This window comes from Falco biarmicus, chromosome 3, assembly GCF_023638135.1.
Source record: "Falco biarmicus isolate bFalBia1 chromosome 3, bFalBia1.pri, whole genome shotgun sequence".
Taxonomy (NCBI): Eukaryota; Metazoa; Chordata; class Aves; order Falconiformes; family Falconidae; genus Falco; species Falco biarmicus.
In genome coordinates this window covers 120,942,053-120,969,748 of record NC_079290.1, presented here as the reverse complement: position 1 = coordinate 120,969,748, position 27,696 = coordinate 120,942,053, and the positions used below count along the sequence as shown (strand labels likewise).

At 46.8% G+C, this 27,696-nt stretch overlaps 1 protein-coding gene across 11 annotated transcripts in view; it reads left to right on the top strand.

The window, feature by feature from the left end:
* The window catches only part of HIVEP3 (HIVEP zinc finger 3), a 114,642-nt gene that overhangs the window by 19,362 nt on the left and 67,584 nt on the right, over positions 1-27,696 (top strand). For 9 of the 11 annotated variants that reach the window (XR_008820716.1, XM_056331371.1, XM_056331368.1 and 6 more), the window contains 2 exons: positions 3,108-3,216; positions 23,608-23,672. The gene's annotated coding sequence lies outside the window, so the exon portion shown is untranslated. The remainder of the gene's footprint in view (positions 1-3,107; positions 3,217-23,607; positions 23,673-27,696) is intronic. The other 2 variants (XM_056331374.1, XM_056331372.1) reach the window with 1 other exon arrangement.

Genomic DNA, 27,696 nt, shown 5'->3' with positions numbered 1-27,696 from the left:
GGAAGGGAAGGAGACACCATTTGTTTCCTGAGGAGGCTCAGGAGAGACCTTCTTGCTCCGTACAGCAACCTGAGAGGAGGTGGTAGCGAGCTGGGGTTGGTTTCTTCTCCCAAGTAACAAATGATAGGACAAGAGGAAATGTGCCAGGGGAGGGTCAGACTGGATATTAGGAAAAATGTCTTTGCAGAAAGGGTGGTTAAGCACTGGAATAGGCTGCCCAGGGAGGTGGTGGGGCCACCATCCCTGGGGGTGTTTAAAAGCTGTGTAGATGTGGTGCCTGGGGATGTGAGTTAGTGGTGGCCTTGGCAGTGCTGGGTTAGTGGTTGGACTCGATCTTGAAGGTCTTTTCCAACCTAAGCTATTCTGTGATTCTATGACTTATGAACTGAGGAGGCAGTTGTAGGTGATTTTTGGGGTTGTGTTGGACCTGCTGGGGGTGGCAGCTGGTATGTGTCCACGTAGATGGTCTATATGTCCTTGGCTTGGATTTTTGCCCTCTGGCTCAAACACTGCGTTTCTGTATAAGCAGACTATCCCATAAATTCATTTTGGTGGAGATGGCGAAGGGTGTAGTATTCAAGGATTTATGAACTTCCATAGGGTCTGATAAATGAAGCTTTCTTGACCAAGCTTATATTTACAGTGCAGAGGGGCAGAGCCAGATGCTGCCTGTGGAGACCAAAAATATAGTGGACAGCCACTGTTTATGTCCCTGTAACTGTCAGTGTTTAACAAATAAGAAATGAAAACAAAAATGGTGAGGGACCTCAAAGGTAATCAGTTGCAAATGAACCCAGATGAGAATTAGCTTCTTGTTTTTCTCTCAGGAGGAGTATAAAGCTGGGGTTTGTTGTTAGCCGCACATAAATATGCGTGTGCCTCAGAACAGCTCTCGGTTTCAAACCTTGTCTTCTCTGTGACATCTGCTGTTTCTGGAAATTTAAGCTTAAACAGAAAAAAACCCAAATTGCTACTTGCCTTTCACCTCAGACTTCATAGATGTGAGAGTGAATTAGGATTTGTGGGACCTGTGTCACAGGCCAGAAATAATACCCCCCATGGCACGGGAGGCCAGGATAGTGGTAGGCTCCTAGAGTAAGCCTAGATGAGAAATACTGATTCTCGTCCCCTCCTTTCTGACCTCTGCCTTTCCCAAAGGTACAAGAATTTGACAAGAAATGAAGTTCTGTGAACAAAGACATCCAATTTGAGATTGTCAAGAACTTTAACTACATAAAACTGATTTACTTTGGGGGGAAAAGCCTTAAATATCCCTGTAGAGAGTACATAATGTGAATGATTTTGTATTTATTCATGCATTTCACTGAGTGGATGAAATCTCTCCCAATCGTAATGGAATTATATTTGGATGTGCTATCTAGTATGGTGGTGTTAAAAGCAGGTACACAATGGGAATTCTTTTTGGAGAGAGGCGAAAGAAAGCTTATGGTACCAGTAAATGATTCTTACCACGGCATTAATCCTAATCAGATTAATTAGAATTAATTTAGTTGCCTGGCTTTTATTTATGTGAAATAAAAACATGTCTAAGGAGTCCTGTTTAAAACGTTTATGAGTTTTAGTAACATTTTTTTACTTGTTTCATGTGATGTGTGTATAAATCTCCAGCTGGCTGAGCTTTTAGGGAGAATTAGCCATTACTTCTCCATCTCCTCTTACATCTTTTGTTTTCAGTACATCCATCTCCTGTCACGTTTCCCACATTGCCCGGCTGTAGGTGGCCCAGCCGCCACTGTTTCTTTTGAGAATGGAACCAAATCTCCCCTCTGGCAGCAGCCTAGTTCTGCTCCTGAACCTCTGGCATGGCCAAGCACCCCACCTGCGTAGCAGGACCCTTTACCCCATCCCATGCATGGCCTTTTCCCTCTGGAACAATCCTGCTGTAATTTTCTACTGCTGTATCTCAACAGGAGCCACATCTTTCCTCACTTGCATATGCTGCTGACTTTTCCCATCACTTTTTTACTGCTTCTTGCTCTTACTGATTTCCATTTCTGAAAAGCTGTTCAGATTTTTACAAAACAAAACTGTATGGCATTGCATATGTGTTTGCCCATATGTATCCGCATACAGCAGAGGTTTCAGAACAGTATGTCAAATGAGGTAATTTTCCATCAAATTCATCCTTCTATTCTCGTTTTATATTTACTCCTTGGAAAGCTTCAATTAAAACAGTAAAATGGCTTTGAGTTTTACAAGTCTGAAAGACCAGAAGATTCTCCCTGTGGAGCTTTGTGGAAGCTGTGACTGTTCCTGCTCAGCGCTGAGTGGGAAGGCTTGGTGGCGCGGGGCCACCAGCAGCCACGTGCGCTGGCAGAGGTTCTCTGCAGCCGCTCCCTCGGTGCCTCCACGTCCCACCTGACTGCTGTTTTCCCGCCTGGTTTAATTCACCTTTTCTTTCCTTGCTTGTTTTCACTGTGCCGTGAATCTCTGGTATTTTGGAAGTGTACCCTTCACGTTTGGTCTTGCAAGGATTCAACAGCATCTTCATTGGCATGTTTTCCTGTGCGCTGTCACAGAAGGTCACAGAGCACTGGGAGCTGCAGAGGGGACATGGCGTGGCCTGTGGAAAAGTAATTGCTCCTGGCAAAGATTCCATTATCCACAGTGGCTTTTGGTGGACACCTGAGGACATGAGGTCCTCGCGAGTCCTTGTGCCAGAAGTCTGCTGGAGCCTGTTTTGGGGGAAGGTGCTGGGGGCACACGTGTGCCGGGATGCTGCTGCTCTCCTTCCCTTTTCCGTTACTTTACTGGTGCAGAACGGGTGTGCTGGAGGTGCCATGTCAGGATAGGTCCTCAAGTCTTTGCATCCAGGCCTGGCTTCACAGCGACGTTGGCGTTTCTGATCAAAAGCACACATCTCACCAGAACCTGTTTCAGACCCAGGGCTGGCTGTCAGAAAGCAAACTCCTTACCCAGAGTTACACGCAGCCTTTTCTTGTCGCTTTTTTAGTGGGAAATATGCTGTTACTGCCAAAATCTTTGCTCATCCCTTTTCATTCCTCTCTCTAAGCCCTGGCATCTTACTACGTTAGCAGTGAGGTGTTAAGACTGGTTTTGAACTTCCTCCCCTCCGTTTTTTCCAGTGTTTTCTCTCACCTCGGCAGCGTGCGGGAGCCCTGGTGCTGGGTGTGAAGTGCCACAGCTCTTTACGTCATCCTTTACCAACACAGAGAGGCGATGTTTTTTAACAAGGTAACACACACTCTATTTTAAGGTGCTTCTAAAAATAAATTCCCGCACAAGTTGGTGTTGCTGCAGTGATGTTTCATATTTTAATTGGTGCAGTTTTCTTAGGATGATTCATAGAAAGAAGATGAGCTTTACTAGTTTTACCCTGAGATGAAATAACGTAGGTGAGTTGCTGACCGTGCATGAAGGTCTAGGCAGCTGTGAGGACTTTCCCAGTTAGCTCTACGATTGCTGGCTTTTCCCCTAAGGCTGAAGTGTCACGTTAAACCCTGGACAAGCTCTCTCCTGGAGGTGTCTGGCAGCTAATACAACACATTCTGTATGCAGACGGTGTCCCACAGTGCTTTGGAGAGTTGAAGGCATTGTCACATCTAATGAGAACTAAGGACTAAGGGAAGTAATGAGGAAAGAGATGGTTCCTCTGGGAAATAAGGCAGAGATTTAAAACTTGTTGCATGTGCTCAGAGCTGCAGGGAAGAACCACAAGAGCCAGAGGTACTGGGTGAGGTGGAGGAACGCACTGCAGAAGTACCTAGAGAGCAGAAGACAACTCTGCCTTCCCAACCCAGTATCTCAGCATTTTGAGGGGAACAGCTTCCTCGCTGTAGCTCCCAGCATGTGGGACAGGTTTGTTCTTTTTAACATTAAGAAGACCAAGTCTCCTGTGCTGAACTACTTCATGGTCACCCTTGTGCAGGCAAACATGTGAGCAGCTCACAGAGGAAACCTTTGGCCTCTTTTCCAACACCAAGATGTCTCGTCTCCTGGGGTTAGTGTACACTTAGAGATGATTTAGGGATTAATGTGAAATAAGGAGAAGGAACCAAAATAACTGAAGGGAGCAGAAATGGCTCAAGTCCCCTGAGTAGACTAATCAAATGACTGTCAGTAACAGTGGTTCTGGTCTGCCTGTGAGAGCAGCAGGATTTCAGGGTTGTCATCTTGAAGTTGTCTTTGAAAGGCCAAATACCTCAAAACTGTGATCTCCAGCCTACCAGCTTTGGAACATCAGTACTGAATGAAAACTGGCCGTGCTGAAGGCAATGCCATCATTTGCTTTTCCTGTAGATTTGGAGCGGAGCAGCAGTAGGCTTGTGTGTGGTCACGGGCCATGTCAGTAGGTTGCAAAGGCAGCAGGTGACCCAGTGGCCATGGATTTGCCACTGTGGGCCTGACAGCTTCAGGGGATAAGAGAAAGTGCTGCTGCTTGTAGGGTGTTCACATGAACAATGCAGGATCATGGAAGACATAAGGTTGCCTTCACTTCACCCAGAAAACTTGCTCTTGTGCCACCAGCAATGCCTGCAGTGCTAACAAGTGCCCTGCTAGAAGCCAGGTGGTCCTGGGCTCCATCCTATGGTAAAAACAAGCTGGTGTGTCCTGTGCTCTCACTGGTGCACCCTGGCAAGGGGAAGCAGAAGCACAAGCTGAAGAAAGCCTGCTCACACCTGAGGTCCCCAGTCATGCTTCAGGGTGTCTTACTGAGCTCGGTGCACACAAGAGAAGAGCCTGTCCCGCAGAAGTTGCAAATATGACTTCTCCTCCAGACCCCTGCTGTAGTGCAGATGCACACTAGAACATTAGTACTTCATGGGGAGACACACAGAATAACTTAGTGATGATTGTACTGGCATCCTTGTGTATCACAGATGGCCAAAAAGCCCTGGCCATGTGGAGATGGGCACATCTCGCTGCTGAACAACAGGAGAGCAGATCGCAGAAATTAAAGGTTGGGTGATGATGTACATCAACCCACAGCCTGGTCCTGTTCTCTTTGAGGTCTCTGGCTGTCAGAGGATTGGGTGCTAGTCTGCAAGCTTCCAGCTCCTCTCCTGCTCATATGAATATGCCTTTCAGAGCTTGATGGCACCCTTGAGACCTCTTGTTTCCTAGAGCTTTCTGTGGTGGCATTAACCTGCAGCACATCATAGTGAAGCAGACATGATTTGCTTGACCCCCTGGAAGAAGTGATGAGACTCCACCACGCAATTCAAAGGAAAGATTGCTGCATGGGAAGTGGGAGGAAAATATCATTGCTTGCTAACAGTGTGGTTCTTTAGAATGGAAAAAGAGAAGTTTATCATGATAGGAGGAGGCAAACCAGGACGTCTGGGCCCAGCTGTGGTACTGGCTTGTCATGCAGCACTTCTTCAGGGTCCTCTCTTTCAGTTGTAGTACAGGAATGATGCATTTCTGTTTTTGTGAGGCTGTCTAGGATTCACTGATGTCGGACTTGGGATCCTAGAATAAAACGCTGCTCAAGAAATTCATCATGTTTTGAACTGACAGTAGGGATAGGAGCAGAGGGACAAATTTAGCCTAATTCTGATCTTATTTACTGTGCATTTCAGGGATGTCTGTCTCAAAGACAGCAGTTACCACCATGCAAAAACAGTTAAAGAAAATCAGAATTGTTGTCAAAGCAAAAGCGTGCAAGTCGGGACCTCTGCTGAGGCTGAGCAGAGGCGTATTGGTTTTACTTGCAAGGATACAGGCTTTTTAACCTGGTGTTTTCTTCATTTGTCTTCATTAAGAAAATGACAGCCGGAGTGAAAATGAAATACCCTAGTGAAATAAAAACACTTCAGCTGTTGATTAGATCTGCCCAGCACTACAGCGCAGCCTTTTCAGATAAGTGTGTTCCTTGGGTTGCCTCGTGGTGAACGGAACGAGATCATCTGCAGAGCATCAAAGCCCTTGAGTAGGCAAGACAATGAAACCAGTGAAGAAGTGGGAAGAGCTGCAGTCTCACCTCTCTGTGCTGAAATTGAGTTTTAATTAGGTCACCAGGATGGGACACACACATACCCCAATAGTAATATTTGTGCCCCTGGTTCCGCATGGCCGGGGTTGAAGCGGGACAGGGACTGGGGGAAGTCCTGCTGCCACTGCCAAAGTGTTAATCCCAACATAATTGTTTCATTCTCTTTCGGAGAGGAGTTTCTCCGTGGCAGCCTGCAGGGCCGGCGGGTAAGACGCGTGATTGTGTGTTCTGGCAACCGCTTTGCAATGTGAAATAAACACCCTTTCATATAATGGCATTCATTGAGCATTGTGCCTGGAAACTCATCATGACACATGTCAGCCCGGGGCTGGGCAAGCTTCCTCCTTTTGCAGCTCAGCAAAATATTTATACAGTGTCTTCTAGTAAACCAGTTCCTCTGTGCTGCTGCGGGAAGTGGCTCTGGAACTGGGCTTAATGGCTGACCTTGCTCCAAGTCCCTCCTAAAACAGCCAGTGCAGCTAGACTGTTCAACCTGCCAGCCAGATGGAACAGCTACCAAATTTGCTTCCCTGTTAGGTTTACTTTTTAATTTGCTGTAACAGCCCTGCAGATTTAATATTGCTTTAAGTAACTGGAATATTGCTTTAAACCCAGCAGCCAGCGTACCCAGTCCTCAGGCTGTGCACTGGGGAGCTAACAGGAAAACTGTGGGGACTGGTGGTTGCATTGCATTGAACTTTCATTCTCGGGTACTGTGCACTTTGTGATTATTAAGTCCTGCAGTTATTAAGAAAAAAAATATATCTCTCTTCTTGTTTGCAATGTTTAAGAATAACATTTAAAAAATCTTCATGTAACAGGAAAAGGAATATGAATTTTGCTGTTGGCAGATAGCCAGATGTGGGTACTGGAATGTTGACTAGTTTGCAAAGAATAGAAATATATATATTTTTATTATTTTTTTCCCCCTCCTTTAACTTTCAGCACCATAGGATCTCCATGACCAGAGAAAATTGTGATGGTTTCTGGCTCCTGACAATTGCTGCTCATCAAAAGCTGTTCCATAGTGTCACAGTCAACCTCTGCAGACCGCAAAACCAGTTGCAGCTAGAAAGTTTGTGTAAGATGGATAGAAGGCTGATTGAAAAGAAGCATGTTTCCAAGAATTCTTTATGTTTTGGTTTGTGTACGGTCTAAAATTTAAAATGTGTTTCTATTACCCCAAGTAGATCTCAAGTAGTAATTGTAGGTAGGGAATTACAACGTAAATGGCTGGTTTTAGGAAGGGCCCACAAAGATCTGTTCTTGGCTTGTGATAGTGTGGGTATTTCTCCTTGAAGAGCAAAAACAACAACAAAATAAATCTGTTTTTTAATTTTGTAGATGCAGGGTTTGGGCAGTGAAGCTAGACAAAGTAAGCCTAGAAAAAAAGGAACAGAATCTCAGCAGAGAAGAAATCAATCACTGGAACGTCTTAACTGAGAACTGCTTCTCCTACCACCGTTTGTAGTCTTTAAATCAAGACCATTTTTGTGTTTTTGTAAGAGATGCTGAAACTCAAGGACAAGTAATGAGCTTGATGCAGAAATGTCTGAGGTTCTGCAGCCTGTCTTCAGCAGGAGGTTGGGCTTTATCATTTATGGTGCTGTCTTCTGGTCTTAACATTTGGGAGTCTCTGAAGATCATGTGAGATCGTGGCATCACGTTTTGAAAATCAAGCTCTTAATCTTCCTAATTAAAAAATCAAGGGCCTTGACTACAGTATAATTGTTTTCCTGAAATTATCTATCTGTAGCCCCATAAATGTGCGCTTGAATGTTGTTTGCTGTTCAATCTAGAGCTAAGAATAGGAATTCCCCGGACAAATGCTGGACTAACTGCACAGCAGGTCATGGCTGTTAGGATTTGGCACCACAGAACAGCCCGGGGAGCCCCCACAGGTCACACTGGTTTGTGAGCTGGGCACAAGCTCCTTGTGGAAACAAACATGCTCTCTTGTGCAATTACCATGCAGTTCATGTATCTTTAAATTAACACCTTTGCACCCAGGCTTGAGCTTCCCTCTATTTCAGATGATCATCTTTTTATTTCTGGGACCGTTCTCTTAAACTCCAGGTTTGGTTCTAAGAATGCCACTGGAGAGGAGAAAAAAAAAAGGGTGTGTGTGTGTGGGGTGTGTGCACAAAAAAAAGGTATGTTACTGTCTTTTTGGGTGCATGTCAGATTGGTACTTGTCTGCCCAAGCATCCTCTCTTTGCAGCCAGAGCAGGGCTGTTATTTATGGCTCTCCTCCCCCGTAATCCTGTTGTTCATGAATGAATGCAAAAGACTCAGAGGAAAATTTTACAAAGCAGAAACCCAAGGTTGTAATTACAGGTTCCTCAGAAGAGGGCTCCTACCCAGATGGCCAATTAATTGCTCGGTTCCTTCAGCTTTGGACGCTGTTGGTTACGGGTGAGCTGGTCGGGTAGGCGGTGGGGCTCTATGAAGCCCGAAGGATGATTCAGCATCCTCCACCCCGGCTCCGGGCAGGCGGTGGTACCTACGCCATTCTTGCAGCACCACCTTCTGGCCCGCAGCCCCGGGCGGTGGAGGAGCCTGGGCGATGCTGGGGGCGTGCAGAGAGGGGGGCTCCTCACCAGCTCCAGCCTGGAAGTGCCGTGTGACTCCCGGGGTGGCTTGTGGCCAGCTGCCAAGGTGATGTTGGAGTCGGGGCCAAATCTAAGCAACCTTCACGCTGTTTTTCTGTAGTGTTTCCGAGCCCTCGGGGTGCTGGGCGGTGACAGGGGTGCTGTATGTTGTGCACCGCTAAGCCAGCGTGCACAAGGGGTGTGGGACCACATCCTGCCCGCCGCGGTGGGGCACACCCCATGCCCTCGGAGCCAGCGATGGCAGCCAAAAGGAAACAGAGAATTACTGATCTGGCAGATGAACTGGCTGGGCAGAGGCGAGCGGCAGAGAGGGTAGAAGATCCGGCAGCACCGTGCCGTGGGGGACTTTCCCCCTGTGGCACCCCATTCCCCCCGGCGGCGTGAGAGCTGCTCAGTCCGTGACTTGTTCTAGCAAAAGCTGTGGTGTTATCGACCTGCACCAGGGCTGGTGTGGCTGAAAGCTCAGCCGGGTGTTTCTGACTATGTCAGTTGGTCTGTTTAAAGACAGGAGCTCTTCCTCCAGCCTGGGCTGGCTGTTGGTTACATTAATGAGAGGTCTCCCAGGTCCCCTCCTTAAGATGTGGCTGGAACCGTCCGTCTGTTCAGGGGTGTGCAGAAACCTCCTCCAATACATTTTCTGAACCTGTCCCCCACTGTTTTGTATTTGTACTGACATAACTGTCCTGCCCAGCTGCCAAGCAGATGAAAGGCAGCCTCTGCTTTCTGCTGCCTAAATCAGCGAGTCGTGGCAGCAGAGGCAGCAGCTGTAAAACAGACTTTCACCCGTAAAACAGCCTTACACCCATGAACGAAGGTCTGCTCCTGCTCTGTTCCTGTCAAGGCCTGTAGCGATTCTTTTTTTTTTTTTTTTTTTTCCCCTGCTAATGCTCAGGCATAAAGCAGGAATGCTGGCCTCTTTAATACATGTGTGTTTTGGGGTTTTTAAAATATTTTTTTAACCTTTCTTAAAGAGGCTGGAGGCAATTTCAGACTTGCCTCATCTACAAACATTGTTTTGCACGTTGAGGGGAAGATAGAGACAAATCTTGTAACACCACTTGGGGCTCCTATAGTCTTAACAGGCTGTTGTCTGCACCTGGGCCCTGCAAAAACGACTTCCTATGAATAACCAAAGTGGCCTTCATGTTGATGTGGAGGTAGTCATGGCGCGTTTTCAGTAGCCCTTGACAGAGAGTTGCTGGTTAGGGCTTTAGTGCTGTGCTTTGTAGATAGTATTTTGCAAAAGAACTGTTGCTACTCTGGGGTACACCAGGAGACCCCATTGTAGATCCAAACATGAAGATTACTGGAGCTAACCAAAGCATCTGGGCAAAATTCAGGGTGTCAGTACTCTCATAAGCTGCTGTTGTTATTTCTCATGCTTGTACAGCATCGTCAGGAGGAGAAATGACCACTGGCTGAAGAAACATTTTGCCAACAGATGTTGACTTGATGGGTTTAGAGTGGTTTTGTTTGGTTGGTTGGTTTTTAAAGTAGCCGTTTAATCTGAAGTTCAGATGTGTAGCAAGTTTTGATCTTTGACTGAAAAGTTTCTTGCTTGCATTAAAATAATGAGGGGCTTTTGTGATCTTTTAGCTGTTCAGTTACTTGGAGATTTCATCTTAGGTGAGTTTTTTTTGAATTGTTGTTCCTCTTGAGGCTTTGCAAAGCAGGAGGCTTTTTGGATCAGTAGCTGAGGCACATGAGTAATTCTGGATCTAGGTTCTGCACAGGTTTAAGATCTGTTATTTTAGTTTCCTTGAAAAAGTAACCTGCTGTTAATTTACGCTTCCAACCTGATTTTTATTTTTTTTTAATCTTTGTCCATTTTTTCTTGCCAAAGACATTTCAGTTCTTTTAAAAATATCACCAAGTAAATGTTTTGAAGCCTAACTGTTTCTGTTGCGCCCTCTGTTAAGCAGAAGGAATATGATCTCAGATTTCCTGGATGACTATGCACACAGATACATCCACCTTCTTTGCTAGGGACGTGGGACCAGGCTTTGAAAAATATTTCTTTGCCTTGAAATCTTCAATATTTGACCTCCATAGCATTTCCTTGATGCCATTCCAACTCAAAGCCCTATAAGCTCCGATGTGAAGTGCTGGAAGATATTTTTAATGGTGCCTCTGGTCACCAGTGTGAGCTCATTTCTAATTAAACAGAAGTACACACTTTATTTCATTATAAGCATAATAATTAATATACACACAATTGGCTGATTCTTAATTCATTGACTATTAGAAACAAATTCCGTAAGTCTATTAGGATTAGAAAGTGGAGCTATGTGTCACTGAAGTGGTCTCATTCTCCTGATCTACATTAAGATGTCCTTTTGCTCATGGCCTTGATACGTTTGGACGATTTATCTGCTCTGTGGATGCGGTGGCAGCATATACAGCTTCTGCTGAACCACTGCCATAGGTTAGACCGTACATAAGATCTCTTTCCCTTTGATTTGGGGTAGGTGCTGTAACTTCCCAGCTGCTTTCAACAAAAATTGTGATTCAGTGTCACCTCTCAGTTTATCTTCACTGGGCAGATTTCAGTGGCCAATTAAATCCTAATAAAAGTCACAAAAATTGAGCTGCTCCTCATGGATGCTGGGGTGTCTAAATAGCTGCCTTAGAAAAATAAACAGGTGGATGTAGCAAACGGGGATCTCCTGCATTAGCTCTTCCTTTGATGGGTTCAGGTGGCCCCAAACGAAGACACCCCACCCCCCACCCCCCAGCCATCCCTGTGCTGTGGGGTTTGGAAGGTTTTGCACAGTTGGCTGGGAGTGGGGTGAGGCTGGAGGTCTCGCAGAGAAGATCCTGCTGGGGTGGGTCCTCCTGCTCGTCCTGCACTCCAAATCCGTGCGTGACCTACAGCCACGTAGGACTAGGTGTTGTGGTGGACTTGGGTGGCTTTGTATTCCTTATGCGCTGCCCTTTGAAGCTCTCAAAGCTTCACAGAGATAAGGGGAAGGAGAATGTCAGGGAGCGGCATTGTCTGAAGCAGCCCGGAGGCTCGGGGCGAGGAGAAGGCAGCACCAGGTTTCTTGGCTTTTAAATTGGTTGTTAAAACTGGGAATGTCTCTCATATCTTGGGCACAGGCAGAAGTCTTTAGTTCTTCATTGTCGTAGAGAATTGTTCTCTGTCCTGCCGCATTGCTTTATGCTCAGTAAATTTTCCCACTGAAGTGGAGAGCAGCTTCCCTGTGCAAAACTACCCTAGCTCTCCAGCAGAGCCACCACAGCCCCTTGGAAGCAGCAGATGCTAGAGCGAGTATTTGGTCTAGCTGAATCCCTGTGTAGGAGTCAGGGATGGGGAATTTTTGATTGATACTTTAATCCAGTCAGATTTAAAAGAGTGGAGGCTCTCTGGTGTGGGGGAGATCCTGTCTGGGGTGGTGGAGATGTGGAAAATCCTCTTCTGGGTTTTCTCTCATTGCCCCAGTGAAGGCTACTGCTGTGGATTCCTGAGCAACAAGTTTATGAGGGGGAAAAAACAGAATAGATGGACACAGAGCCGATAGGGTCCCTACTGTAAATGTTTGCATTCATCTACAAGAAATACCTGTTAATAAAAGGCCAATCACCTGGAAATTAACCAAAACACATTCTGGTTCTCATTAAATGCTGCTTCATTTCACTGGCATAAGGTGTATTTTTGTATGTGCATACAAGGGAGTTTTGTAGAGCTTGTGATGACAAGGAAGCAAACACTGCCCAGACTTGATTCTTTTCTTCCTACAAAGCTAACAGCATTCCCGCCAAACTCAGTCATGTTTTTTCTTTCTTTCCTGTTAAAAAAATGTATATCTTGATTTAAACTTATTTCTGCTTTTTGTGACTTGGCTTGGCCTTTGCTGGCAGTACGAGATCTCTGAAATGTGACATTTCCCTCTGAACCTCCACAACGCTGGTGTGCGGAACACCAGGGGCTTCCAGCAGTGACATGGCTTCACACCCTCCATAGCTGTTTCCAAAGGGCTTGCCATTTGGAATCACTGATGTACATACATATGTGTGCACGTGCGCGGACATCTGCAGGATATATATTATTTTTTCGAAGTGAGGTTTGAGGCACGTTGCTGGGGGAGAAAAGTTGCACAAGCTGCACCACGTCTTGCAGCTGGTTCAGTGTTCATCGATCTGCTTCCCTTTGCCCAGCTGCTGGTGCATGGCGCTTCAGCAGCTCTGTGTTGCCTGAGAAAATATTTATCTTGAGAAAAGTTGTGTTAATTAAACTGACTCTTCTACCAATTCCCCTACCATGTAATGAAAACACAGCAAAGTCTTTATCAAGGAAGCTTTTCGAGATGCAGGTGGCATTGGGGACAGGCAGGCGCTTGCAGAGTGCGTGTAATATGTATTTCTACTTTTTTCACCATTTCTATTATGTGAAAAGATACAAATGAATTTCAGTATATGCTCCCAACGAGTTAAGACTGTTTCTGTAGATAGGAGGTTGCCAGCCTGGTGATAGATCAGAAGCTCTATTTTTGCCTGTAGTGAAATAAAAGGACTATTTTCTTCTCTTTCTGGATTTCTTTTCATTGAGGGTAGGAAAAACCCCATTGTCTTTGGTCCTGAATCAGTGGGGAAAGTTTCCTTGTTGAATTGTTTACACTGAGATTCCAGGATTGTTTTTTTTCACTGTCACTTAAACAGAAATCTTTCAGCATCTCCTCTTTGTGTTTGGTTAAATAAGATACAAACTGGCATAATACAGCGTTGTGTATTGATGCTGTGTCCAGAAAGTAATGCTCTACTTAGGAAGATCTGATAATTTTTTATTCTTTTCAGAGACTGCGGACAGATGCAGTAATTCCCCATCTACATCCTGCTTTTGCATCTCCCTAATTCAGAGAAATAATAATGTATTTGTATTTCTATAAGTATTTTCTATCCTTACTGGATATCAGAGCACTGAGGAACTTGGCTAACGCAATGCATTGCTTCCGATGCTGGAGTACTGGGGCAGCTGGGTGAGAGCATGCAGCAACCTTGCACCGTACTGCAGGGCAAGCAAGGAAAGAAAAGCCACTTGTCCTGCAGAGTGTGGGAATTTTAGGCTGTGGTTGCCCAGAAGGGTTTATGAGATCTTTAATGATCAGTCTTTGGATTTCAGTCACAAACTTCCACCAACCTCCCAGCCTGGGGGCACTGATGTAGCTGCTCCTCTGGTGTAGGGCAGCTGTCTGCTGCATCTCCATCTGGATTTCCCTGCAGACCTCCAGCAAAATACCAGCCTCTTCCAGATCCTGCTGTAGCCAGTGAGATCTGGCGAGGTTATGACCTGAAGTGATGCAAACTGTCCACAGCAGCAGGGATTTCCCACCTGGCATGCCATGATCTGGGGAAGTGAGGCAAAAAATATAAGCTTGCTTTTTGCTGCGTGGAGAGCAAAGCTGCTTTCTTCTGGGCAAGCTGCAGTGACGCAGGCCGAATAGCTCCCCTGGGGGTGGCATGGGAGCAGCTGGACTCCTCAGTGGCACGAGGAACGGGTCTGTTCCGACCCCACTGCTACCAGACTCCGACAGTTATGAAAGCCATAGCTAGCCCCTGCAGGGCACAACCCAGATCCTTTGGCCACGCCTGGCCCTTGTGCCCGGGGGCTGTAAGGCAGCCCCTTTGCTGGGGGCAGGGGCATGCAGCCCACCCTGAGGTGGGTGGCAGGGGGGTACCTGCTGCTCCCCGCTGCCCAGTGCCAGGGACAATGTGGGGGTCGCAGCCCAGCTGTGCATTTGCTCTGGTTTGTGGTGGGTTTGGTGTTTGGCTTTTTCTGAAGGGAGGGGGCTAGGATTAAGGAGATTTAGGTTCATTCCTGTGTGTCTCACTGTAGCAGTTTGCTGGGCAAAAGGGACCTTTGCTGCCACTGTGTGTGATGGGTGCCTGGCTCCCGTCTTCCTGCAGCAGTGGCTTCAGGCTGGGCTCTGCACCTTTGGTCCTGGGTCAGCACTGGGTTTCCTAAAGCCAGAGCGATGGCAGCTTCATGGCAGGGGGTGCTTTATCAGCCTTGATCCCTCTCTGCTTTGGTTGAAGGGGGGAGGAAAAAACAGCAGGCTGGGAGGGCAGCACTTTTTGTGTTTTCTGTGGAAACTTTCTGCTGAGAACGTGTTTTGCTGAGGCTGTGGGGAGCGCTGCAGTGAGCAGGACAGGCAGTCACCTCTGCGAGGAGCTCTGGCGGCTGTGGCCTCTGCGCATTTGGCTTATTTCTGTATTGTACATGTCGGATGTGATGCTCCAGATTTTCCTGGCTGACTTTCAAACGCCTCTCACCTTTACTGGTGACTGGCATTTAAACTTGGGAAGGATGCAGCCCTTGGCACATCCCAAGAGTTTTCCAAAACCTTGTAAATTTACTTTTTTTCCTTAGAGATGGAAATTACAAATACCCATAGATATTTAATGATTATTTTTTTATATATAAACCAGAAAACATTAAAAGGAAAAGAAAGTAACTATGTATGGGCTAGCCAAAACAAAGTATGAACACTGGAGCTGGGCTGTCAGTAATATATTAACAAAATGAACCTGCCACCCCTTTGTGAATTATGGCAGAGGTCCCGCTCCGTGCCATCCAGCCAGGATGTGAGATGCTGCATCTGCCCATGGCAGAGCCTTGGCTCGGGCAGTAGCTGCTCCCGCCTCAGCTCAGCTGGTTTCTGGTTTGTTTCCCATGTGTCAGCCAGCAGCGGCTGTCAGAGCATCTTCATCTGTAACAGTAGTGGGTTACAGAAACCAATGCAAAGATGCCCTTCTGTCCACAGGGCCTTGGAAATGCATGTGCAGTGACGGGTGGGCGGCTGGGGGTGGCTGGATCACAAGGCAGAACATCGTCTTGTCTTCAGGTGTTAGATGAGGTTTTCTGCTTGCCACCTGGCGCTGCCTGCCTGGCTGGTTGGAGCACAGTGCCTTTACAAGGTGCTGTCTGCAGGCCAGTTCCACCATCTCATGAATGTGCTGCTTAAAGGATACCCAGTTTTTCAAACCTAATGTGTCCCTGAAGGCAGAAAACTGAAGCTCCTGTGTAAACCTGGACAAATGAATTCATCACGCAAAAAAAAAAAAATTAAGTCATTGGAGAAAAGGTTGTCAGTTTGGTTGTATGTATGTGCTGACATGGAAAGGGTGGCAAACCAAAACTGGTGAAACCTCAGCAGTTGTTTCTGTTTTGACGGTTACATGGCTTGATTGAGTATGGTGTGTTGGTGCACTGTTTGATGTGTATGTAGATATACACCAAGGTGCAAATGCATTCAGGAACAGATGCCTCATTGCCCTGTTTTTCTGTGACTGTGTAAGGAGAGGGAGCTTTACTGTGGGCTTGGGCTGTAATTCTGCAAAAGGATAAATGATAATGCAGCTTGCAGCCACTGGTTGACCTCCACTCCCAAGGAGAAATGTTTCTGGAGACGTTTTTCTGTAGCATTTCTTCTTGCTTCTGTATTCAAAGCGAACTAGAAGTTTGAAAGATCACTTTGTCATTTTAGTGAGGTTATACAATAATCTTGGAGTCTGTTTTAGTTTTATTTTGCTTAAGTTTTATTGCATTTTGCTTAATTGCCTCTGCTTTATTGTTAATGAGACAAAAAGCAGCTTGCGTAATAGCTCACAGAGTAAAATTATCAAGGAGCAGAGATGGAATTTGCATGTTAAAAGTTTATTTTTATTGTTTTCATTGTCTTCAAATTCCTCGTTTGGTTTTGTTCAGTCCTACAAACCTGCTGTGCCCTGCAGGCAACATCACTGACCCATCTGTGTCCTGCAAGTACATCCTTAGGGCAAGCTCATCTGGACCAGAGCAGAGGGAGGAGTTCTCCTGGCCCGATGGTGATGGTGCGCTGCCCATACTCTTGGGCATGCACTTGGTCAGGGCAGTGCCTCACTGCCTGAACACTTGCATCAGTCTGTCCTTTCTGGTCACTTCTGCAATCAGCTGAAAGTAGCCCTCTCTTCTTATATTTGTGAAATACACCAAAATGCCTCATTTTCCCTATTGTGGAATGACTTCAACTCCTGTAGTAACCAACTGTAGAAAAACCAGAGGCTGAGTTAAATGATACAGCTAACAAGGCAGTGAACTTGTTCTTTGGGTGGTTTTTTTTCTCCATTTTTTTCTTTAGTGAAGCCTGAGGGGAATACTACTCTCAGGAAGCCCATGAAATGCAAAATAAACTGGAAAGGAAAATATATTAATACAGCTGGTGAGCATCACTCAAGAAGCTAGGACATGCAGGCTTGTGCCTAGCATTACCCCTGCTGTAGAGAGCTGAGGAAGGCTAAATGAGTTATTACTAGCTCCAATCTGAAAAGAGTATAGTTGCAATCTTTTCACAGAGCTTTCTCTGTGTCCCTGTGAAGAAAACCGTATAGAAGTTATGTCATCTAGTGTGGGGTCCAAATCATGGGTGGTAAAATCTGTGTATCTAAAACACTGTAGAATACCCTGCAAGGAATGGAAATTAATCGCATTATTACATGCAGCCATGATTTCCTTGCTGTTGCTGCCTCTTTTCTGTTATTCGGTACTATTTTGCATAGTGATTAACTGACCATCTAATTTACATAGCTGCAGGCTTGCCTGCTGGGTAACCTTTTACTCCATTAATTGTTCTCCTAAAGTCAATGAGAGAAGTTTCCAAATTGGTCCCTTATGGACACAAAGTCCAGATGTGTGAGGAGGAGCCAGGACCTGGGACTTGCTGTGTATCATTGCTGGGTAAAATGAAATACGAAAAGTGCTGGGACAAACTTATTTCCATTTTGGTGGTTGATTTGGGGTCCATTTTCTCTCACTGAATGCTAAAATCACTGCTGTGTTACTGTGATAGAAATTTTGGTTCTCAGATACAGATGATGCACGCCGCCTGCGACATGGCAGGGTTCTGGGTCTGGCATGTATTTGCATAGGGCTTGGCAAGATGTGTGCAGTGAGCCTTGGACGCCTACGCATGCAAAACGACAGCTTCATGACCCATGCTCTATCTGCCTTGCTGCAGGTCTGCAGCGTGACCTGGCTGCAGGGGTGCCATGGGTCTGCCTGGGACCCCCTGCTCATCGCAGCGGCTGCTTACAGCTCTTTTCAAACTGGGGCCACATGCTGTGAGGCAGCATCGAGCAGGATGTCTGAAAGCTGTCCGGTTACCTGTTTCTTAACATTTTAGCAGCCTGACCTCCACTGTGGTTTGTCTGTCTTTGTTCAGCTTCCCGCAGCATGCTTCCTTCTGCCCCGTGCCAGCCCTTGGGTTCGCCAGACAGCGAGAGGAGTCAGTTCCTCAGGGCAGGAGAAGCAGGGTAGTGACTAGCTGCTGGTACAAACCTCCACCCTCCAGCTGTGGAGCAAGTGAGGCTACTCTTACACCAGCAAATAAAAGGAGCCAGGATCCATTTTCTGACCCTGGGAGTCAGTGGCACGGAAGGACCTCACTCCACCTCAGCCTCTAGGCTTTACACATGCTCTCTGCAGAAGGGCAAACTTCGTCTTGAAGCAAGATTCTGCTTCTCACACAGCAAAATAGCCTGGGACAGTCCCTGTACCTGCCGGGGGTTTGCAGTATGCGTCCCCTACCCCCGGCCTGTTGGCATCTGCACAAGGCAGGTGGAGAGCAGAGCGGGCAGTGTGCAGTGACCCTTGTGCTCAGCAGGGCTGCCCAGGCATGGCGGTGTGCACCCAGGGGAGGAAGGCAAGGCAGCCTCGAAGGCCAGGTTCATCGATAAGTCAGGGGAGGGTCAAGGGAAACCATTTTCAGCTGATCACACAGCTCGCTGGCCGTGAGACCAGGGACTGTGGTATTGACTAAAACCTCGTTTCCCACTGATTCACCCTGCAATTATGAGATTGAGCAGAAATCATAAACTCCATCTGAACTGTAGTTGTCCTTTTTTTTTTTCTTCTCACTCCTGTGGTTTGAAACTATGTAGAAACGTTTGGAAGGTTTCTCAATACATGAGTTTAACCATAAGTCTCAGCAGGGGGAACATATTATCGGGGAAAGGGAATTACTGCTTTAGCTGTATGCAAGACACATTACCTCGGAAAGAATCAACATCTCGCCAAAAGCTGGCTTCCCACTCTTGGTCTGGCAGGTCTGGAATTTTCAAGTCAGATGAATTTTGAAAGAATCATTATGTAGCAGCAGTTTCAAAATATTAGTTTACTAATGACTTCCTTGCACCAATGAGTGTGTGAGAAGTGAAAGCAGCAGAGATTTTTGGAGTCCCCTGGAGGAGGTGTGACAGTGATGCACATCGTGCCTCCTCACAGTCACAAGCACTGGATGGTTCTTGGGGTCATCTTAAACATTGCTAGAGAACTTGGTTTTCTTCAGTTTTGTTTGCAAGAGAACAGAATTAGTTTCCTTACAAGTGTAAAAAAAGAACAACCAACAAACAACCTCTGGAATAAGAGTGGTGTATTGCCATGCCCTTACCGTCTGCAGGAGCCTGACTTCAAATCCCAGTTGTGCTTAAGGATGGAAACAGAGCAGCTGTGGGCTGGTCCAGGCAGCATGAGCGAGGCTGTGTGCGAGAGCTGGCTCTGCCTTAAAACTCTGCCGGAGTCGTGTGTTGGATGGGGCCGAGCCGAGTGCTGGCCTGGCAGGTAGGATCAACCTGCGTGTCCTGGGCGCTGTGAGTGTGCCCAGGAGGAAGGGAGCTCTCTGCTGTGGTTTGCCTGTCTGGGTTCGTGGTGCAGAGCTTTGCTCCCTCTCTGCCTTTCTGGTGGTGGTGCTTGCCAGGCTGCACAGGGCTAGTAGCTTTTTTTTTTGTTATTATTTCCTTTTTCTTCCTAGTTTCAATGATGATATTTCTGGGAATGTTTAGGTCTAAAATATGCAGATTTTGCAATAATTACTCTGTTCTGACTCAAAGGCTTTTCTGGAAATACGGTTTTAAGTTATGAAAATAGATTAACCCTTTGCATGTGCCTTGCTGGCAAAATGCAGAGTTGCTTTTGTTTGTCTGCTTTCCTCATGGTGCAGGTACTGGTGCCCTTGGCTGCCTGGAAAGGTAAGGAGAGAAGCTGCTGAAACCATGGAGGGTATAAGTACAAGTTAATAAGCACAGCATTCAATCCTAGACCTTTTAATGAGCAGAGAAAGTCTCCTGGATGTCCTGTCTGTTTCTAGTTCCATGGAACCCTGTTCATCTCTGTGGGTCTCTCCCTTCCCGTAGTATCTGAGGGCCTCACAGACATTAATGAATGACTCACAACACATCTGTGAAATAAGGAAGTATCCCCGTTTTAGAAACGGGGACTAACACGGACGTAGATGATATGACTTGCCCAGTTTCACACAGGAAATGTGTAACCGAAGTGGGAATTGAACCCAAGTCACTTGAGTTTAGCACTGGATTGCCTTTTCCCTTGGCAGGGCTACAGCAACTCTGCAGATGTTGCATGTGAGAATTTGGTTTAAGAATCAAATGTGTGAATCATGCTGGTAGATGCCTGGTTTTGTGGGTTGTTTTTTTAAAAATCCTTTAAAAAAGAATTTATATGTTTTCTAACAATTAGCTGCCACTGAAAAAGAGTAAAACTCACCCTGTGTGTCTGCCTTGGGACAGACGGGGATCAGGCAGTTTCAGCTGGGCAGGGTGTGAATGTGCTGCAGGGGTTAGGCAGCAGTGTTCAGGTGTGTTGAGTGAGCGGCTTCTCCCAGGGAGTGTGCCCAGCCCCTACTGCGCTGCCCTTCCTGCTGGCCTGTGCATGGCGGGCGCTGCCCGGGACAGCCGTCCCCCTGCCCCTCTGACCATACACTCCATCCTCACCATCAGCGCCGGGTACCTTTCATGCCTGCAGCCTTTGCCCCGTGGATCTCGTCCCTTCCCCTCACTGCTGTGCCTTTCCAGCTGCCTCCTTGCCCAGCTGCGCCAGGAGACTAGGGGCACGCGGAGGGTAAGTATGGCGTGGGTCGTCAGCTGGAAGTGGGGTTAGAGGAAAGGGGGCTGCGCATGGACACAAACTGCCTGAGACTGACCTTCACACTTCATACGGATATGCTTCTTTTATCATCGAGCCAGAGGAGCACAGAGGGAGCAGTCTTTTGCCCATCCCAAGTGCTGCTCTGAGCTGTGGAGGATGCACATATCCTTTCTGTCACTACTTTTTTAGCCATCTGTAGCCACTTAGGGAAGCAGCATTTGCCCCAGAGCATGGGGAAAGGTGAGCTGGGAGTCAGCATGGAGATTCCCTTGCCCCATGTTGGCCCCACGTGCCTGCTCGGAAGAACTTCAACTCTTGTTAAAGCAGAGTCCTCCTTTCTCCAGCAGAAGCAGAAGTTGGAGAGGAAAAGGGAGCACTGCTTGTCCATGGTCCCTTGGCAAAGAGAGGAGGAGGACCCTCACGGCTTCTTACCCCCTTCAGTCTAGAACTCCCATAATTGGCATGATGATGGCAGTGGTTTGGGGAATTTCCTACTCGAGGGTGGCTGGAGGACTGGCTGTCCAGAGCAGGCACCACAGACATGACGATGCTGCATAGGCTAGAGATGGGTGAGGGGGCATAAGGAGTTTTTGCAGAGCCCACCAGCATTAACTGCTGCTGTACATCTCTTCCTGCACCACTGCCCATGTGCATCTGCCCTGCTTTGCTCACATCTCTCTCAGCTCCACCTGCGAGCATGCTCCCTCTTTCCTCTCTCAGTGTGCAAGCTCCTCATGGCAGTGTTTATTTTCTGTGGTATGTGACACTGAGCCCATCATTGGGACTCCTAGATGGATAAATTGTCACTTGTTGAAACGGCTGATTGCTGGGTCGAAACGCTTCAGCGACTCTAGGCATGAGCAAGAAACACCTGCAGGACCCAAGGTCTCTTGGTGCACAAAGCGCAGCAATGAGTCCGTCCAGCTTGTGGTTCTTCACCCACAGAGCACTGCCTGGAGGTAGGAGCTGGGCACAGGGGATGCTCCTGTCTCTCCGCCATCCCACAGAGCTGCAAGGTGAAGGTCCCATTTGTTTCTCCTCTCTTTGGCTCATGACCGCTGTGCTTTTGGCTGCAGGTTGGCCAGCCCTATCTGGAAAGACAAAATACACCATCCTGGTGATGGGGCAGGGAGGATAACCTGGGACATGGAATCCAGCTTCTTCAGGGGCAGGACAGTCATGTCTTGCATTTCATCACCACGTGCTTCACAGCAGTGCAGGAGGCACCTCCTCTCTTAGGGATGCCTTGTCCATAACACAGCATGGAGGCATCAGCTGATGCCAGATGCCAACAGGACTGAAGTGGTTTGAGCTGTTTGAGCTGGGTTTTAGGTGGCGTGGCCCCAAGGGAGGTGGAATTTCAGCCCTCTTCCCAGCTACATGAGTGCTCCCTGGGCCTGGGTGTGTGGTGGCCACAAAGTTCAAATGGAGTTTATGACACTTCACCAAACATGTTTCCACTTTGATCTTGGGACTTGGGAGTGGGCAGGGCTGTGTCCAGGCAGTGCAGTGCCATCATTCTGCTGTTTTGCTCTTCCTGAACTTACAGCTTCTGGGAGTCTGGATGGCAAAACTGGAGTGAAAACTTAAGTGGTGAAAAAATGACCATTTTCTCATGGATGTGGTTGGGCATGCTACTCAGGGGAGAGGATGCTACCTGCCACAGTGTTCAGCTTCCAGACTTACCCTTTTTTAGATGTTTGTATGTCCCTGTCTGCCTGGACTGAGTTGGTGTCTGTGCAGGGAGGTACACGTGTCCCTTGGGAGGCCCTGGCACACGCTCAGGGGTTCTGCTGTTTGGAGAGGTGGGCTGGTGAGGTGGCGTCACACTGCAACCTCACCTTTGTACAGCTGGTATTGGCACAAGGAGGTGCAGCGGGGCTTGCTGCACTGTGTTTTCAGGAGGAAGGAAATGATGGGGGCTGGAGATCTGACAGGCATGATCAGGTCTGTGATGGCAGGAGGCTGAGCAATAGGGAAGGTGCAGTGCAGATTTGGACATGCTGTGGTAAAAAGGCAAGGTGGTGGCAAGCTGGGTTAAAGGCAGGTGGAAGAAGGTGACAGGAGCAAAGCTCTTTTGGGCATGTGAGCCATAAAGTCAGAGGTTGTCCTGCAGCAGCCAGCTGTGGGAGCCCCTTGAGCTTTCATAAATTTGTCACAAAGCCTGAGAGACCTTAAACTGCTTCTGAAAACCGGGGTTTCTGTGCAATCAGAATTGTCCTCTGAAGGTGCTTTAGTAAGCAATATGTTCTGCCTTTGGTCCTTCTGTGGTTCAGAAATTCTGTGGCCATGTAGGAAAGTAAGACAGAAGTGTTTAGTCCTGATGGTGTTCCTCGCTGAGCTGAGCTCTGGTGGCAGGTTCAGACTCCTCTGCTGCAGGCTGGGCTACACAGGTGCCATGGGACACAGGATTCGTGATGGGGAGGGACATCAGCCTGGGGAAACCAAACATTCTCATGTGGAATTGCAATCCTTGTGTGCAATGTGAAGGAAATGTCTTTTTCTTTGCATATAAAGCACACTTGGAGCACGGTCCATACTCAGGGTCGTTTTTGAAAGTAGATCTTCATTTGGAATGTTGCTTTCCTATAGCTAAACCTGACCCGTGTGCAGATCAGTTCTGGTCCTGTTAGGAAATTTGGGGAAGGCAAGTATGGAGGAACTGAATGGTCTACTTAAAACTGAATGTGGTCTAAATGCAAAACTCAGGACTAAATAGGAGCTTTGCAGGAAGGGCTGTGGCACCTGTGTGCTGATCTGAATACTCAGTATCTGAGCAGACCTGAAATCCATGCCAGGCTGTGGAGCTTTTGCCTTGGCTGTGCTGCATCTGCCTGCAGCTGACACTGGTCCAGGAGGAGGAATGCCCCTGGCGCTGTGGTTGCTGTAAGCATGCACGTCACCATCAGGGCACACGTGCTGAAGGAGGTGAATGCAGTCACCAAGGGCTTCTCCAGCTGTTGGGACTCAGTTTGTGTACTGTTTCGGTTACCAAGCAATCCTCTCCATCAGGGCACCTGATGTAAGTCCTGTGTGCTCACTGCTGAGATGGCATTTTAATGTACGCGGATTGCAATTCCAACATGCTGTTTCTTTTACAGACTGAATTAAATTGTGGGCAAACAGAAGAGAGACAGCATCAAAATTACAGACTACCAAATCCACTGTAAGTAATCTCTGTTTTTTCTCTAGTGACTTAGCCTGGATGTGTGCACTGTCCTTTGCAGTGGGCTTAACCTGGCAGCAGGACTTGCTTTGCTCTTTGTCTGGTTTATTTTGCTTTATCTTCAATATATTTGAGAAGCATTTGCCTGGTGCGTCCTCCCAGTGCTGCAGTAGCATTTTATATTTCTGAGCCTAGTTACAAGAGGTAGTGACAGGGGATCTACTACAGCTGCCCAGTTTGCGTTGTAAATCCCTCTGTCATGAATCACTCTGAATGTCTGAGGCGGCACCTGCCCTTTTGTTCAAAGCTGCAGTTGGGATCTAGTTGCAAAGGCCACAATCTCCAGGTAGCAGAGTGCCCTACCACCCTGTGCTTTGCCCATCACCTCATCTGCTTTTGTAAAGTGTGGACTTGCAGGTTTTTTGCAAGAACTGGGGAACATATTGAGCTACTGAAATGTTTCTGTCCAGATTGATTCCTCGGTAAATTAAAAAGGGGTAAATGCTGAATGTGGCTTTTCCGTAGATGGGACATTTTAATGGCTGCCAATAAGAAGGGAGCTGCATCTGTCCCTCAGAGGAGCAGCAATAGGAACTTTTGTTTTACTTAGTTCACTCACTTCCACAAAACTTCTAAGATTTAAAATATATTTAACATATGTCAGATGTTGGTAATTAGTTAAGTTTAGTTAAAATTGCCCAAATGGCGTAAAAGTTATCACAAGCAATAAACAGGCAGATCTTCTAGCAGCACAGCAGACATTCTCAAATAAACTTTGCATTCTTAAAAACAGGCTCAAATTAGGTGTTATAGAAGAAAATGTTGTTATGGTTGGAAAAAAAAATAAAAAATATAGGAAAGGCAGAGTTGTAACGTCTTCCCACTAGTCACACTGGGTCTTGATCTGGCTGGGAGAGGACCAAGCACTGGAGAAAATCCTTCCATTTGCTTGAGTATTGCCAACAGCAGAGTTTTGCCATCAACAGGATCTACTGTAACGATATGTTTCAGTGTCCTGGAAACAAAAGGCAAGGGACAGAAAGCTAAGCACTGCAGTTTCCACATCGCTTGAAAGGAATGAATTCTGGAGGCCAACTACAGTGCAGAAGAAGACCTGATGCCTTCACATGTCTTTTCAGTGATGTCCCCACCGGGAGCTCAGGTGGCAGGTGCAGCCTGCAGCATTTCTCTTCCGACTTATGGGGGGTCTCAATCCTAAATCCAATGGTAAAGAGCTTGTCTGGGTGTGTGGCTGCATATATGTGGTATAGTCTCAGGCACAGAGGGACCAGCCGAAGGCTCAACACTACTTAGCGTTTCCTCAAACCCTTTAGGAGGACTTAGGTGGGGCTTAGAATTGGGAGAGACTCTGTGCTTGGGCCGCTTTGCAGGAATTCATTTCAGCCATAATAAAGTAATTAAAAATATCAACAATTGTGGCTTTCTAATAGAGCATTTCTAAGCATTTTATTTCAGGCTTTAGGGTAAAATTCTGGTCCCATTAGAATCAGAAGGAATTTTGTCACTGATTTCTTTCATCAGGTGGCAGTCTTTGTTTCCACCACTGCAAATGAAACAGGCATTTCTGTTCATGTTCGCTCTATTGCATGTAGAGTAAAACCCTAAGAAATTATGTTTGAATAGAAATAATAGCTGGAATGCCCAGTTTTAGTGCCTGTACTTTGGATATGCCCACAGACATGCAATGTTAACAGCTGGAAACCATGTGCCACAAAATCCATGTGACTTTTTTTCTTAAAAGATTTGCTGATGTGCCAATGCCATGTGCTGTCTTGCTGTGCATTAGCTGTTGTTGTGCTGCTCTGCAGAGAGCACAGTGCAGAATACACACTAAGTGAAAGTGATAAGCAAAAATAGTAGAGGCATAACACATGACAGAAAGAAGAAGCTACTCGGGTCATGAGGAGGAGATGAAAGTGAAACCAAAAGATGTGCCTTTTCTGAGAAAAAATGGGAGAATTGGGGAAGTGTGATGAATATTAAAAGGCTCAAGTCTGAAGGTAGATTTTGACTGAGGTAAGGAGTACAAAAACTGGAAGGAAAATAAGGAAGAAAAAAAAAAGTCTCTTTTCCCACCCACCTTAGTCCCACTAAGTCCAGGAGCCAGCAGGCATCTGCCTGTGTGCAGAGGAGCTCTGTGGAGGGCTGGCCTGCGCCAGCCCCCCTGCCTCTGCCAGCTGGAGGGATGCACCAAGTGAAAGACAGAGCAGTGGGAACAAGATCTCTTATCTGGTGTAATGCAACGAGATGCTCCTGAGTTACTCTAGGTTGTATCTGAGCTGAGCGGAGCAGTGCCAGGCATCTGCAGCCAGCTTGCTGGAAGCTCTCATTCCCTTCCTTCACCATGCCTTGAGGTTCACAGGGGAGAAGGCCTCCTACAGCTTTTAACTGGGTGGACCTAGTTTTTTACTACCACTTCATTTTCACTGCTGAATTTTCTTTGGAGTGCTTTCCATCTGGAGTAACTGCATCCAGCTAGGAGATTGCCATTGCCATTCCAGGGGCCATTTCCAGTAATGGAAAAAATATGTGGAAAGTAGCCTGAATTGCCTGAGAATGGCTGTGCTCGCTGCTGTAGGCAGCAGGTGCGCCTTTTTGTTGACCAATTCTTTAAATGTTAACTTTTGTGCAGAGTTCTTAACAAAGTCAGCTGGGGCCCATGTGTTCATCAGAGGAGACCGAGGATGGTATGAACATTTGAGATGATACTGAATCATCTCAGGAAGCTTCCTCACATTATTCCTAATTATTATACCTTTAGGAGTGAAAAGGGAGCCTATAGGAGAAAACACTATTAAAATGTTTTTCAGGCATTCTTGAGTTGGCAGTTCTTAAATGTGAGTGCTTGAGCTTGTGGGAGGCAGCGTTCGCTTTATGCTTGCTGAAAAAATCTCTGCTTAACTCCATTTCTACCAAGTTAACATGCCCTGTGTGCCATGAGTGGGGCAAAGAACAGCATCTTGGGCAAAAATCTACGTCATAAATCAGCTCTGCAGCTGTCTTTGATCTTAAGTAAGTCCTGTGCTGTAAGTACAGTGCTCTAAGCCTAGCCCAGACCATGGTTGGTGTTAGTCAGCATTGAAGAGCCAGCACTCTCCAAAAAGGGGTTTCAAAATGTAATTAATTATTCTTCATAGCAATGAGCCCATAAACATGAGGCACCTTTCTTAGCAGGCTGGGGCAAGTGCAGGTGCTCTGGAGGTCCTGGGAAGAGGTGAAGCTCATGCTGGAGAGGAGCAGAGCCTATATTTGAGGAAAAGGAAGGTGAAGTTTAAGGACAGGACTGATTTTCTGTATATTCACCTAAGATGTGGGTGCCACAACTGGCCAAGTAAGCCATGAACCCAGTCAATATGAGCTGACATCTCAGGGCAATCAGTCTCACTGAACTGGGACCTTAATGTGGGACTCATTGCCCCCGCTGGGTCCCTCATCGGCACCTGCCTGTCTGTGATAGTATAAGGAGCTGTGTCTAAGGACTCGAACCCTGACTTCTGGCCCTCTAAGATTAGGTGAAAACAATGCTGTCCAAAGAATAGGCAGTTTTTAACCACTTTTGTAAAGTCTAGTTGGTCATGATATGTCCTAGGGTGTTGTCATATCTTGAGACTCTGCAAAATCAAAGTTGCTTTATGCTCCATTTCTCTCTCTCCTCATTGAATGTGGAGGGTCCACAGGGTTGTGGGAATGACTAAGGAGTGGGTAATCTTGCAGGACTTTATGTTGAACGCAACCAACCTCTTCTGCTGGCTCTTCACCATTGCTCCCCAAGATGAAGTCATACCATTGTGCAGCTGAAACCTCAGTCCCCTGTGCTTCCCTGTTTTGCTGGGTTTACACTTCAGCCGCAGCCACACACCCTCCCCCTGCATGGGACAGGATCAAAGCAGCAGAGCTATGAGCAATTTCCCATAATTAAACTGATGCCATTCTGTCATAGCAAGGCACTGCACCCTAAGGCAGATAATAGCTTTGTAAAGAAAGGCGATAGTTCTTTTCTCAT